The following is a 16,244-nucleotide window of genomic DNA, read 5'->3' as shown; positions in this document are numbered from 1 at the left end:
TAGCAGGAATAAATGTAGGCATTGTTGTTGCCAGTGTATTGATCTCCAATGGGTGACTGCACACAAGCAGTAACACATTAGACAAGAAACAGGTTGTTTTTCTGCATTAGCTGAAAGACGTCAGGGCAAGTAAAACAATGACAGCAATATTAATTTATCACCTCCTGGTGACAGTAGAAATAAGAAAGCTATTGATTTTATAATATCTTTAAAATCGCAAATGAATCATTGTCTCATGAAGAAAGAGACATGTTTATTTATTTAAAGCCTGGAATTTTTATATGATTTATATGTCATTTATATAGTATATTCTTTTTTTTTTTTTGGGGGGGTAGGGAATTTTATTTTATTTTATTTTTTTCAGTTAAAATAGTTTTATTTAAACCTAAAGTTTTTCTTTTTGTTTTTTATATAGTATATTCTACCTTCCACATTTGGGATTCAAGAGCACTAATAGAAGGTTCCATTTCAAGATGACTATTAACAGACAAATTTTATTGGAAAGAACAAAGAAACATAATGATAACAAATATGCATTATATTTTAAAACTGAGGAAGTATATTGACCATAAATGTCCCATTTGTAGTTGTTTCCATAACTGTTATATTTGTATGGAATGAAGAACTTGACCAACTGTGTAAAAACAAACAAAAATCCCCAAAGACAAGTTGATAATGGCATCAATGTAAAGGAGCAACAAACCATTCGTGATGCCCAATAAAATTCAAATGCAAATTCAAAAGAGAGAGTAAAGAACAGAGCATTTTTAAGATCAATTTAAGATAAAGGAAATGGATAAAATATACAAAGATAAATGTGCTCTGGTAAGAAAGTACAGGTGGAGATAAAAATAAAAAAAAAAAACTTCTCTGAGGTGAGCAAAGCTATGACAAAGTAATATAAATATATACATATGTATTGTGTGTTTGTGTGTGTGTGTGTGTGTGTGTGTGTGTGTGTATATATATATATATATAAATCAAATATCTTCATATATATATGATTAACTTTGGATTTGTATGAAAGAATAAATGAAAAATAGAAATGGAACAAATTATAGATAATACATAAAAATTATTTTGAGCACAGTTTTATTTAAATAGAAAAAGCTGTGTGATAACATACAGAGATGGGGGAAAACTATAGCTCACACAAAATAAAAAAAGAAAGCTACGTGATTCCCCATCCTGTACTCTAACACTTTAAATTGAAAATTGTTTTACTTTTTCATGGTGCTACACAGGTTAAGAAAAAATAAATGGGAATAACTATTAAGAGCACTGATCTAGTCAATAATTTGGAGGATTATTTCTTTTTTTAATTTTTTTAATTGGTTGTTCAAAACCTTACAAAGCTCTTGACATATCATATTTCATACATTAGATTCAATTGAGTTATGAACTCCCATTTTTACCCCAAATACAGATTGCAGAATCACATTGGTTACACATCCACATTTTTACAAAATGCCATATTAGTAACTGTTGTATTCTGCCACCTTTCGTATCCTCTACTATCCCCCCTCCCCTACCCTCCCATCTTCCCTCTCTACCCCATCTACTGTAATTCATTTCTCTCCTTGTTTATTTTCCCATTCCCCTCACAACCTCTTATATGTAATTTTGTATAATAATGAGGGTCTTCCTCAATTTCCAGGCAATTTCCCTTTTCTCTCCCTTTCCCTCCCACCTCATGTCTCTGTTTAATGTTAATCTTTTCTTCCTGTTCTTCCTCCCTGCTCTGTTCTTAATTGCTCTAATTATATCATTTGGTATTTGTTTTTTAGGGATTGGCTAGCTTCACTAAGCATAATCTGCTCTAGTGCCATCCATTTCCCTGCAAATTCCATGATTTTGTCATTTTTTAGTGCGGCATAGTACTCCATTGTGTATAGATGCCACATTTTTTTAATCCATTCATCTATTGAAGGGCATCTGGGTTGGTTCTACAGTCTAGCAATTCTGAATTCTGCTGCTATGAACATCAATGTGGCAGTATCCCTGTAGTACGCTCTTTTAAGGTCTTCAGGGAATAGTCCGAGAAGGGCAATAGCTGGGTCAAGTGGTGGATCCATTCCCAGCTTTCCCAGGAATCTCCATACTGCTTTCCAAATTGGCCTCACCAATTTTCAGTCCCACCAGCATTGGACAAGTATACCCTTTTCCCCACATCCTCGCCAGCACATATTGTTTGACTTCATAATGGCTGCCAATCTTACTGGAGTGAGATAGTATCTTAGGGTGGTTTTGATTTGCATTTCTCTGACTGCTAGAGATGGAGAGCATTTTTTCATGTACTTGTTGATTGATGTATGTCCTCCTCTGAGAAGTGTCTGTTCAGGTCCTTGGCCCATTTGTTGATTGGGTAATTTGTTATCTTGTTGTCTAATTTTTTGAGTTCTTTGTATACTCTGGATATTAGGGCTCTATCTGAAGTGTGAGGAGTAAAAATTTGTTCCCATGATGTAGGCTCCCTATTTACCTCTCTTATTGTTTCTCTTGCCGAGAAAAATCTTTTAGTTTAAGTAAGTCCCATTTGTTGATGGTTGTTATTAACTCTTGTGCTATGGGTGTCCTATTAAGGAATTTGGAGCCCGACCCCACAATATGTAGATCGGAGCCAACTTTTTCTTCTATCAGATGCAGAGTCTCTGATTTCATATCTAGCTTCTTGATCCACTTTGAGTTAACTTTTGTGCATGGCGAGAGGAGGGGATTCAGTTTCATTTTGTTGCATATGGATTTCCAGTTTTCCTAGCACCATTTGTTGAAGATGCTATCCTTCCTCCATTGCATGCTTTTAGCTCCTTTATCAATATAATTAGTTGTAGTTTTGTGAATTCGTCTCTGTGTCCTCTATTCTATACCATTGGTCCACCCGCCTGTTTTGGTACCAGTACCATGCTGTTTTTGTTACTATTGCTCTGTAATATAGTTTGAAATCTGGTATCGCTATACTGCCTGATTCACATTTCCTGCTTAGAATTGCTTTTGCTATTCTGGGTCTTTTATTTTTCTGTATGAATTTCATGATTGCTTTATTTATTGTTCCAGGATCTTCTCGCTTTCAGCGTCTGTGATTAAAAATCCTTTGTTAACCTTATTGGTTTACCCCTGAATGTAATCTGCCTCTTTTCTCTTGTAGCTTTTAATATTTTCTCTTTGTTCTGTATATTGGCTATCTTCATAACAATGTGTCTTGGCGTTGGTCTACTGTGATTTTGTGTGCTCTGTGTCCTGTATGCATCTTCAATTTGTATATCCATTTCCTTTTTTATTTCTGGAAAGTTTTCTGTAATTATTTCATTCAGCAGGTTACTCATTCCCTTGGTTTGAATCTCTGTACCTTTTTCTATCCCGATGACTCGTAAGTTTGGTTTTTTTATGTTATCCCATAACTCTTGGATGTTTTTCTCATGATTTTTTACCAGCCTTTCTGAGTTGGCTCGACTCTTTTCAAGATGATATATTTTGTCTTCATTATCTGATTTCTGGCTTCTACTTGCTCCACTCTGTTAGTGATAATCTCAGTTGAGTTTTTAATTTGGTTCATCATTTCCTTCATTTCTAGAATTATTGTTTGATTTTTTTTATAATCTCTATCTCCTGATAAAGATGCTTAACTTCTTCTTTTATCTGTTTATGTAATTCATTTTCAATGTGTTCTTTTGCTGCTTGAATTTGCTGTCTCGTATCCTCTTTAAGGTTCCATTCCATCTGTCTAAGTTATTCCTTGAGTTCTTTATATGACCATTTTTCTGATGACTCTATGTCCTCCTGAATATTTAGGCTGTCCTTCATTGTTTGTACTCCTTTTCTTCCTTGCTTTTTTATGCTGCTCATGTTACTTCTTGTTCTGTTTGACTGCTGAGTTACTGTTACTCTTATAAATTTATTTGATGCTTGGGAGGAACGATATTAGAAGGGAAGGGAAGAAGTCACTAAAGAGAATGAGAGTAGGTAGGTAGAATTCAAGGAAGGGGGAATAAGAAAATTGAAAAGAAATGAAAAGACAAAAGAAAAAAAATAGAAAATAAAGAAAGAAAGAAAAAAAATAAAAAAATAATGATAATAAAAAAATGAAAATTAAAATTTAAAAAAATAATAACAATAATAAAATAAAAAAAATTTTAAAAAATTAAAAACATTTAAAAAAGAGTTAACGAACAACAACAAAAAATGAAAATGAAAGAAAAAAAACCCAAATTAAGAAAAAAAAATAATAATAAATGCAGTCATAGAGTTAGATTAACTTTTCTTCCAATAGGTGGAGCTGTGCCCACTGGGCCACGCTTCTCTCAATAGGTTGGAACCAATCACTGTGCAGCTGCTCTTCCTCCCAGACTGGGCGGGTCTCCAATCCTGAGTGACTAGGGCCTTCTCTTGTGTTTCCTCAAGCCAGGCCCCGCTCACCTGTGACGCTCACCACGATACTGGCTACACGCCAGGCCAGGTCTGCTGTTCCTGGGAGCCCTATTTTCATGAACGCCTGGGCACACTCTCCTTGTTTGCCTCCCTGAGACCCTAAGTTTGTAGGGCTTGGGGCTGAGAGCTGCCAGCGAATTTGCTTGCCCTCTGGTAGCCACACCCCGGTCTGGTGCAAGGGACCTCAGTTGTCAGCACTGGTGGGAGTGGTAGCCGGGAGTTCTGCTCTGTGAGTCCTGTGCCCCTCCTGATTCCCTCGGTCTGGCTACCGCGTTCACGGGAGAGCTGGGAGGTGCCCTTACGGGAGAGCTGGGAGGGGCCCTTAAGGTTTCCCCACTGTGTGGAGAGGGAAGGCTAGCGATTACACACCTGTCGCCTCTGGTTTCAATGAAGTTATCTCCTCCGCCCGTGACGTCAGTTCTCTGCCATGGTGGTATCCCATGCAAATAGTGTCCATTCGTTCCCTTTGCCGGGTGACCAATGCAATGGCTGGGTCCTGACTGTCTTTCCCAAGCCCCGTTTCAATCCTTTGGCCACTGCCTATGAAGGCTTGGTTGGCTTTTACCTCTCTAAGTTCAGGAGGGCCGACCAGTTATTTCAGCGGGATCGTTAGTGCTGAGTCACTAGAAGCAGGCGAACCGGATCTTGAATGCAGCCGATCCGAGCTCCGTGTGTGTTCCGAGAGGCCCAGACTGTTCGTCCCAGATCCGTGTCAGCTCAGCATTGCCTAGTGATCCTGAGCAAACAGCATTTAGACAGTTTAGGACTCCCTATGCCCGCGCAGCTGAAGGGGTCAGAGACTTGATCTCTCCACGCCCGCCGCCATGTTGGATCCCCTTCGAGGATTATTTCTTTACAGATGTGACATTTGTGTTCTAGAAATAGATGTGAAGAGGGAGAAGATGAAGAAGAATAGAATGGCACTTGACACTGTGGAAACCGCATGAGTAAAAGTTCTCAGTCACTTAGGTGGACTCCCTTAAACAGAAAGGAGGGTGATACATCATTTTTTGCATAACAAACATCAGAAATTTTCAGGACTAGACAATTGTCCAGGAGAATCCACTCTAACATTCTAATTGTCCTAAAGTAGGAAAACTCACAAGTAGACAATTATGATTCCTGACTTAGATCACATAGGCAAAAGAGAAAAACAACAGTTATATCATATCCAGGTTGCCTAATTATAAATCAAATATCTTCATGATTTCACCAATGTAAATTTTAGAAGGTGACATTTATTTTGTTCACTTGCATACCAAGGGTGATTTTTCAAGTGAGTCTATCTTGATAACTTTTGACACAAAACTCAGTGAGAGTTTTATCTTATTTTACAAAAAGGGAAATTAAAATTTAATGTAAATTTTAGAAATATAAGTATAAATATTTTTATTAATAACCAGTAAATGGATGAAAATGAACACTTATTCTTCCATATTCTGAAACATAAGGAATATTAGCACTGCACAGCTGGAAAAAAATCGATAGCTGGCATGTGAGGATAGGGTGAAATTTATCCTTTTCAAGCAGATTTTTTTTTTTCGGCATTGACATATTGTCACATCAACACATCTAGGAGCTTCTATTTTTGAAATGTTTCACTTATCACTTGTGGAGTGTTGAAATAGAACCTATTTTTTCCCTAAGGAGAACATTCTTTAGCACAGACAGATTGTGTTATCTGCTTTAAGAAACTGTCCCTCATGAAACACTCTCTCTATTGGGACAAGGACAGAAAGTCGGCAGAATGTGAATATTTAAAAAATCAGAAATTTTACTTTATCCTTGAATGGTAATTTCTGTCAAGTACTAATGATTTAACTGTTTGAGATTACATTCCCTATAAAAATCTATTGTTATACTTAAGACAAAGTGATGCAATTTAAGAAAAATTTATATAAATAATGGAAATCTGTTAAGGCAAATAAAACAGACTTAACCCAATATGTAAACTTAAAATTTAAGTGTGATAAAAAAAAACTTAAAATATCAATCTGAATATTAAAACCTAGGAAATAGGAAAGGAAAACACTTTCTTCTACCACCCAATTTATTTATATTTTCTTTTTACAACAATTTAAAATTTTTACTTGTTCTTTTTTGCTTTCTTATATTAATTTTAATAGAAGTTTTTCATAATTTCTTTAGTCCATTGCTTCATTAGATCATTTGATTATATTTCTATGCTTTTATTTCTTATTCTTAAAGTTTAAGACAAATATTTAACAAATATTTAAGACAAATATTCTAAAAACATTTTAGGTACTTTTATAATTAACTAATATAGCAAACCAGTTCAATTTTAATAATTTTGTATGCCCTGTTGTTTCTAGCACTTCACATATCTTCTCAATATCTATATTAGATTTTCATTGAAACATGCAATTAACCAGTTAATATTTGGGGATTTGAAGATAATAAGCAAGATCAGATGTAATAATAAGTCATAGATTTAAAAAAATGGCAATGGACTGTCTTATTTTTGCTTTTGGGGTTTTTATTGGTTTGTTTATTTTTGGTACTAGGAATTGGACTCAGGGTCACTTTACCATTGAGCTATATTCCTAACCATTAGAAGACAGGATTTCACTAAGTTGCAGAGACCAGCTTCAAACTCACAGTCCTCCTGCCTCAGCCTCCTGTGTAGCGGGGACCACAGGGTTGCACTACAGTCCAGCTGGACTAAAACTTGGTATGTGCACATTCTGGTTTGATCATTTACTAACTATGCCACTGATGGCGAAGTACATAAACTCCCTATACATTTTTATTGTTTTGTTTTCAGTTTTAATTTATAAAGTAGAGGCAAGTATATAAGAAGATCTCAAGCTGTAACTCATTTTTCTTAAATGATCTTCTATACTTTGTTTGTCCTTTGGGAAATACAAAATTTTCCAAATTTGTGTTTACATTTATTTTATTTGGTTGTGTTATTTATTTATTTATTTATTTATTTATTTATTTAAGTTATCCTTTCTCTGTAATGAGATGGATGTTTTAATTTGAAAAATATATGTACATACAGCTATGAATATAGATATGAAGATACATTTATAGACATAGCCTCCAGTGTTTCCACTGGGTCCTCTTCTATATGTATTTATTCTTACTTCACTTTTAATTCTTCTTTACTCATGAGGGATATATTTAGTCACACTTATGTATATTTTTGCAGATGTTAAGTAATATAGATCATTTATACTACAGTTGTCATTTGTTTGCAGTTAATCTTTATTAAGGTTATGTGGTAATTATTTACATTATTGGCTTTATTATATTAGAATATTTTTTTTCTTATTTGGGACATAATTTAAAAGTTCATTTTTAATTAGAGAACTTTCCATGGTTATTTCAGTCTGAAAATGTTGTTCAGTTGTTTCCTCCAAGCCTCCATTGCAGATGTAGATATTCTAATGCCAGTTGATGTGCGTGTCATTTTATGATATGGTTTTAGACTTCCAGTTAATGAGCTGGTACTGAATTTCTACATGGTCTGATTCACATTTTTCTTTCTCTCTTTCTTCTTTCACTTTCTTCTTCACTCATTTCAGATTATCATTCAATCTGACAGCTTTCCCGGTCTCTTCCAGCTCCCTCTTCCCTTTTTTCTCATTAATACCTTCTCAACAAATATCTAATTTTCCTACCCTCAACTTGGTGTATATTTTGTAGAAAATATAGAAAAAAACACTGATACACTGAATATCTCCCTTAGATGAGGAAAATTTACTGTTATTTGCACAGTAAGATTTTTACTAAACTGCTTGTCCTTGGATATCTTGTGATCCTCATATCAGGGAACCAGCAGGGAAAGAAGAGAGCTATCTCAGTGTTGAGGTAAGTGATCCTGTTCATCTTGAAGATGAATAGGGATAATTGGTTCATATATTAGGGTGAATAATGGTTAACTCCATGATCCATTTTAACTCAATTTGGGCAACTATTAGGATCATGGTCAACTAGTGACCTAAATAAGAATTGATGTGGTTGAAGGGCATCTAAAATGAGATGATAAAAGGAGGAAAAATGAATACAGCCTTGGATAAAAGTATGGAAGTAGGGTTTTTGTGCATCAGACGAATCTCTCCTACATTTCCCCACCAATTATGATCAATCATCCTCTTGAAGAAAACATGCCAGGATAGGAATACAAAAAATAGATTCTTTTTTTTTTTCAAAATATTTATTATTTTTTTTTTTTAGTTTTCGGTGGGCACAACATCTTTGTTTGTATGTGGTGCTGAGGATGGAACCGCGGGCCGCACGCATGCCAGGCAAGTGTGCTACCGCTTGAGCCACAGAAGTGCTCCACACATATAGGTACCTTCAAATCTCTTACACTGTTGCTATTTCTAATTGCTAGCATCTATTACTCCCATTGGGATTTGTTCTCAGGCTGGCACTTGCTTTATTTATACAGTGCAGATCTTGACAATGTCTGTAAATTTACATCTCTCATGTATGGCCTCTATTACATGACTGCCTTTTGTGACAGTATGAAAGTTGGTCTGCTTGACTTGAGTGAGAAAACTCTGAGTAATTAATTTAAACTCTGGACATCCTCTACAGAATCAGGTTGAAGCTGTACTCCATGGAACTTTGAGGAAAATCACACCCATTCTGGGCTTCATCCTCTTTTCCTTTCTTTATATTTATTTTTTAGTTATAGTTGAACACAATATCTTTATTTATTTACTTTTATGTGGTGTTGGGGATCAAGCCCAGGGTCTCGCCTGTGCTAGGCAAGCGCTCTACCGCTGAGCCACGACTCCGGCCCTTCATCCTCTTTTCTATACTTTGCTACTGCCTTACTCTGCTTGTTTATCACTTGCCCATAATATTCATTTTTCAAAATGCATTTCTCGAGAATCTGCCCTAAAATTACTTCTTATGAAATACACAGTAATGAAGATGCAATTCCAAACAGAATAGACATAGTTCTTCTTTTTAGGCAGCTAATTTCTATTAGGAAGTAAGGGATAGCATAATGCATATAATAACTAGAGATTTTAATAATTTTAAAGTATGTCATAACTAGTCAATCATTGCGACTTATCATTGGGGTTATTTCAGAGGGGGTGATCAGAAATTTGACAGTCCAATCTTTCTACCCTTCTTTTGCCATAGTACAGAGAATTGCTATGTATATTTCTAGCACAAAGCAGTGAATGTGAACTCTTGTGATGGAAGAATGCAGGGTTCTCACTATGTAGGTATTTTCCCAACCCCAGTGAAATGTGTGCAATCATTCTCAAGTCACTCTCTTTCCCCTACAACCACTGCAGGCCAAACTAGGCAGACCCCTATAATAAGAAATTTTATCCACATACAAGGAACATGAACTTCATAACACAAATTGGAGATGAGAACAAATACTTACCAATCAAGCAGAAAAATTTAGACAATGAGTATAAAATAGCAATGCTAATTAATATGACAGAACAATAACAAAAAAAAAACTAACAACAACAAAAAGGAAAAATAAAAGGAAACTCCATCACAAAAATCACTCATAAAAGTGAGAAAACTTAAATGTAGAAGAACAAACTTTCAAAAGGTAGGAAAATTATAAAAAGAGACATGTTTATACATTGCATTAAAGAGGATAGGGGGATCTCTATGCAATACCCCAAGAATAGTCAACTAAGTATTCAAGATATTGTGCTAAATGTAGTCATGCATGCCTGTTATCCAGGCAGCTCTGGAGGCTGAGGCAAACTAATTGCAATTTCAAAGCTAGCCCCAGCAACTTAGTAAGGCTCTAAGCAACTTAGAAAGACCCTGTGTTTAAATACAAATATAAATAGTCTGGGGATATGGCTCAGTTGTTAAGTGCCAGGGTGTTGAATCTCCAGTATCCAAAAAAAAAAAAAAAAAAAAAAAAACAAGAAGAAGAATAGATTGTATGCATAAACATGAAAGCCTATATGCCTATAAAACATATTGAAAACATAACCAAGATGGAAAAATAAATAATTATACAATTAATCTATCAAATGTAAAAAAATTAAAAACTCTCATTACTTGAAAGGAAATATGAAAACTATACTCTAAACTGTGAGGGCATCAAATTAATTCTTAGTCAACATGACAACAGAAAAGCTACTTAGACAAAAGATGCAAATCCAAAATCAGTAAAATTATACATACTTATCTCTGTTTCAGAAATAAATAGAACAGATTAAAATCTACCTCTAGATAGGGAGAAAGTATTTTTAAATACTCAAACAAATTGATTAAACTTAAACACAACCAAAAATAAACTTAATGTCAAGATAAGTATATCACAGGAAAAAAAATAAAAAAAGAAAAGCACAAAAACATAGAACAGGAAGTTCTTAGTAACCATGTAAACAAATACTTAAATATACTTACCATATCGTTTAATAATCTTAGATTGGCAAAACTAATACACACACAAACACACACAACCACAACAACAAAAAACAATTCATGAAGCAAATCAAGCTTGGACAATGATACAATGATATGTTGAAATGAAAAAATGAGAATTCTACATTCACTGTAGATAGCAACTATGCAATATTAGCAAAGCTATATTTGCATATTTGTAGAAGCCTTTAAAACTTTTCCATTAACTACTCAGGAATTTCTTGCATGTGCACACATAAAGTATATATATATATATATATATATATATATATATATATATATTTTTTTTTTTTTTTTTTTTTTTTTTTGGTACTGAGGATTGAACACAGAGGCCCTGTATCACTGAACCACATTGTAGCTTTTTTTATTTTTAGTTTTGAGACAGAGTTTTGCTAAGTTGCCTAGCTCCTAAGTTGATGAAGCTGACCTGGCACTTTTAATCTTTCTGGGTCAGCCTCCCAAGTTACTGGAAATACATGTGTGTACTTCCACACTGGACTCACTATCTTTTTTATACCCATTGCTTATAATAAGTTACAACCTGCAAACTAATCAAATATCCATCATCAGGAGAATAAATAAATGTGTAATATTTATATTTACATTAATAAATGTTTTGTGCATACCCAAGGAAATCCAAAAAAGATAAACCATAGCATATACTATGCAACATTTTATATAATAACAAAAAAGTTGACCCAATCTATATAATTCTTTGTGCTCATCTCAGTGCTTGGTATATGTTAATAAGTTAATCACCACAAAAAATCTCCATAATAAAGAGTATTAGACTCAATGATTAGAAAAATAAATTAAGGTAAAGAGATACTAAGCAAATTGCTTTTAAAACTGTCCATCAAATGAAAAGTAGCACAGGGATGTAAACCAAGTCACCATGCCACCATTGATCATTCTTTTAACCCCTGTGCTAAACATTCATTATGAACATGAGAGAGAAACAAATAGTGATACATTTGTGTAATTTCACACTATATAATATTTGAAATAAATGTACTCTCCTACCTGTACTTACCTTTATTTATTTCAAAAGGTTTCTGTAACACAGAAGAATCATGTGACAGAGTGCTATAACATGATACATTTACATAAAAAATTCAAAATCCTACAAAAATGATAACATTAAGTTTATGATAGATGCACATTAAAACAAATTATTGGGAGTGTTTTGGCAATACTCCCATTATTAAAATTGAAATATGTAAAGTTGTATTTGGACCAGAAAGTACAATTGGGAAGTAGTATAGAAAGGCTTTAATAAAATTCTTACTTTTTTAAAAAAAGAAAATAGCAATGTAGGTGAGAAAACATTATTAGTCATTCATGTACATATTGGGAATTTTCCATAAGTCACTGACTCAGAATGTCAGAGAGCCAAAAAGGTGGGAAGAAAGTTTGTCAACTCATTAAAGTTGAAAGTGTTCAGATGTTATGTTTAGATTGGGAGTCTTAGACATCAACCTGTCATCCACAGGTGAGCTCATCTCTGAGGGATGCTCTCACATGTTCACACTGAAACCTAAGCTAAGAGAATTCCTCAAACAGCATGAATTTATAATAATCTGCACATTCATGCCTTAAAGTATGAATAAGGGAAAATATGTAAGGTTCATAAAATAAAGATAAATAATACACAATTGATAGAGCTCATGAAATAAGGATGCAACTTAAAAGATCACATCAGAGTGCAAAAGAAAATTTCAGGAAACTATGACCTGTATTAAAAGTGAAGCATGCATGGAAAGTAGCCTAAGGCCATAAAGTGACAAAAGGATAAAATATAAGGCAACTGGGATGTGAGGGTACATCAATGGTAGTAAAATAAAGGAAAAGTGACACACACACGCACACATACACACATACTATACGCTGAAATATTCTCAGAAATTTCTGTCATTCCTGGAGGAAATCTATTTCATATGGCAAATTTTTCTTGTGGTTTACAACATCCTCAGCAATAACCTGTTAGGCCCCAAACATCATGTTTTACGTGGTTGATATAATTTATAAATGTATGACTCATACATAAACTATCAATTCATTTGCACCATAGGCTGTTGCCCATGTTTTCCTTAGGACTGAGATGCTACTTTCAACAAGTGTGCACTATCAGGCTGGGTGTCTGATGGATCTTCACTGAGTGCCAGCCACTATGTATAGTTGCCTCACAGGAGAATATATTCTCCACCCTCAGGTTCATTGTCTGGACAATGTGGGTAAAACAGAATGGTATGCTTATCTGGACCTTTAATTGAACCCATTGCAGTTCCAAATGGCCCCTGCTGAGCCTTTGTTGCAACTGCATCATCAATAATTCCTCCTTCTGCCACTTTTACTTTCTTCTGTCAGAAGTTAATCCTTATTATGGCACTCCCCACAACACTTCCCGTTGGCAATTTTCCACCTGAGATTCAAATTCTCAGGAAAAAAAAAACTTAAGAAAAAAAAATTGTCTTATATATTCAAAAAAAAGGTTGTTAGATGAAACATTACATTTAAAAAAAATAATAATTGTAGACACTTAATGGCAAATCACTGATGAACACAATTATAAAAATGTCATGTTTTTTTTTTCAGTTTTGTGACTACAAAACAGCATTGTTTAATTTTGCAAATACTTCCCTATTTAAGATTTTGTTTGCTGAATCAAATAAAACTTAACATATTTCAAATAACTGTATAAGTTGTACATATCAGAACTAAATTATTAATTCCCAAAGAGTGTTAAAATGCAAGACAGTTTGGAGGGAAGAAGGGGTGCTAAATAAATCAATGGTGATTTTAATAAACTAAAAGCTTTTAGGTACTAAATCTGCCTGCAACTGATCTGAATTGCAATTACCTGTCAAAAATTCATCCATCATCACAAGCTCCAAACAAACTTTCTTGGCAGCAGATGTTTGAGGAAAGCTATTTCGTATGGAAAATTTTTCTTGTGGTTTACAACATCCTCAGAAATGACAAATTTCTGAGAACATTTCAGTACAACTCAGCAATAACCTGCTAGGTGCAAAACATCATGTTTTACATTGTTTATATAATTTATAAATGCATGACTCATACATAAACTATTAATTCATGAACTGATGCTTTGAATACCATTGTTTCCAAATAACATGAATTATCTTTTGTTCCAATATTTCAATATTTCATAGAAGTTTATGGAAATGTATGTTACAAAATTGGTGTGAACAAAAGATTCTTATTTTTTACTATTTTATTTTAAAAATTTCAAGTTATATTTGCATAAAATGAAATTAACATATTAGTATTTTATATATTCTCCATTGACAACTTAGGAAGTTCAAGGAGATAGCATCTACAATGACATTATTAAAGGAAAAAATGGGCACACTATTGTTTAAAATCCATGCTTGTATTTTAAATTTAGTTTCTCCACCTTTATTCTTTCTTTAAAAATAATGTGGCTACTTTTTAAATTATGCTGCCAAAACAATATGTTTCTGATTCAACTTTTATCTAATAGTAATATTGAATGAATTGTATAGCTTACTTACTACATAGTACATTTTCTCTGAATTATTTATTACAATATATGCAAAAGCCAAAAATTTTTTTAAAAATTGTATTGGTGAATGTTAATAATAAAAAGAGTGGTTTTATTGTGCTGTATTTTACAAGCATATCTCTTTGATCAATTTGATTTTTCTGATCCTCTACTTGCCCATCCCTTCCTACTCCCCCTAACTCCCACCCTCCCACCCTCTACCTTAATGTCCTCCTTTCTATATTTATGAGATATCTTTTCTTTTATTTTTTTTATTCTCTAGCATCCACATATGAGAGAAAATGTATGGAACTTGTCCTTCTATGTCTGGCTTATTCTCCATAACATAATGCTTTCCAGTTCCATCCATTTGCTGCAAATGACATAATTTTATTCTTCTTTATGGCTGAATAAAATTCCATTATGTACATATACCACATGTTATTTCTCTATTCATCAGTTGACAGACACCTAGGCTGGTCTGTGATTTGACTATTGTGACATGCTGTTATAAACATGGGAATACATACATATCTAAAGCATGCTATGCTTAATTTTTGTTTGATAGACACTGAGGAGTGGTGGAGGTGGATCATATGGTAGTTCTATTGATAGATTTTGAGGAATCTCCATACTGATTTCTGTAATGGCTGTACTAAATTATATTGCCACCAAAATTGTATAAGTGTTTCCTTTGCCTTGTATCCTCCCCTGTATTTTTTTAATTAATTAATTAATTTATTTATTTATTTTATTATTTTATTGTTGGTTGTTCAAAACATTACAAAGTTCTTAATATACCATATTTCACAGATTGATTCAAGTGGGTTATGAACTCCCAATTTGTATTCTTGAAGATTGACATTTTTATTGGATTGAGATGAACTCTTAGTGTAGTTTTGATTTGCATATCCCTGATGACAGGAGATGTTGAACGTTTCTTTTATAACTGTATATGCCTTTTTATAAATGTATATGCCTTTGAGAAATCTCTGTTAGTTCATCTGCTCAGTTGTTAAATGAAGGGTTTTTTGTTGTTGTTGTTGTTGTTTTGTACCAGATATTGAACTCAGGGGCAGTGGAACACTGAGCCACAGCCACAGTTTTATTTTGTATTTTATTTAGAGACAGGGTCTCACTGAATTGCTTAGTGCCTCACTTTTGCTGAGGCTGGCTTTGAGCTTGTGATCCTCTTGACTCAGTCTCCTGAGCCTCTGGGATTATAGGTGTGCACCTGCACCATTGCACCTAGGCATGAGCTGCTTTTGGTTCTGAGCTTTTTAATGTTTTGTTTGTTGGTTGGTTTGTTACTTGTATTCTGGAGATATATATATATATATATATATATATATATATATATATATATATATATATATATCTGTATATTAATCTTATTTCTGAAGAGTACCTGGAAAAGATATTTTCCCATTCTGTGAACTGTGTCCTCACACTATTAATTAATTATTTCCCTTGTTTTTCAGAAACTTTTGAGTTTTATATTATCCTATTTATTGATCCTTGTTATTATTTTTTGAGCTTTAGGGGTGTAATTAAGGAAGTAACCAACCTACACTTATAAGTTGGAGTGTTTACCCTATGTCCTCTTCTAGAATTTGCAGAATATCTGGTCTTATTCTTATGTTTTTGACCTGTTTTGAGTTGAATTTGTGCAGGGTGAGAGGGAATCTATTTTCAATCTTTAACATGTGGATATCCAGTTTTACCAGCATCATTTGTTTACTTTTTCTCCAAAGTAAGTTTTTGACACCTTTGTCAAGAATAATATATCTGGATTTTTCTCTGTGTTTAATTCTCCTACAATTATCTATGTGTTTATGCCCCTACCAAGTTGTTTTTTGTTACTATAGCTCATTAGTACAATTTGAAGTTGAATATTGCA

The sequence above is a fragment of the Spermophilus citellus genome, assembly GCF_964194105.1.
Source record: "Spermophilus citellus genome assembly, chromosome: 8".
In the NCBI taxonomy this organism is placed as follows: domain Eukaryota; kingdom Metazoa; phylum Chordata; class Mammalia; order Rodentia; family Sciuridae; genus Spermophilus; species Spermophilus citellus.
This window is presented reverse-complemented; position numbering follows the sequence as displayed.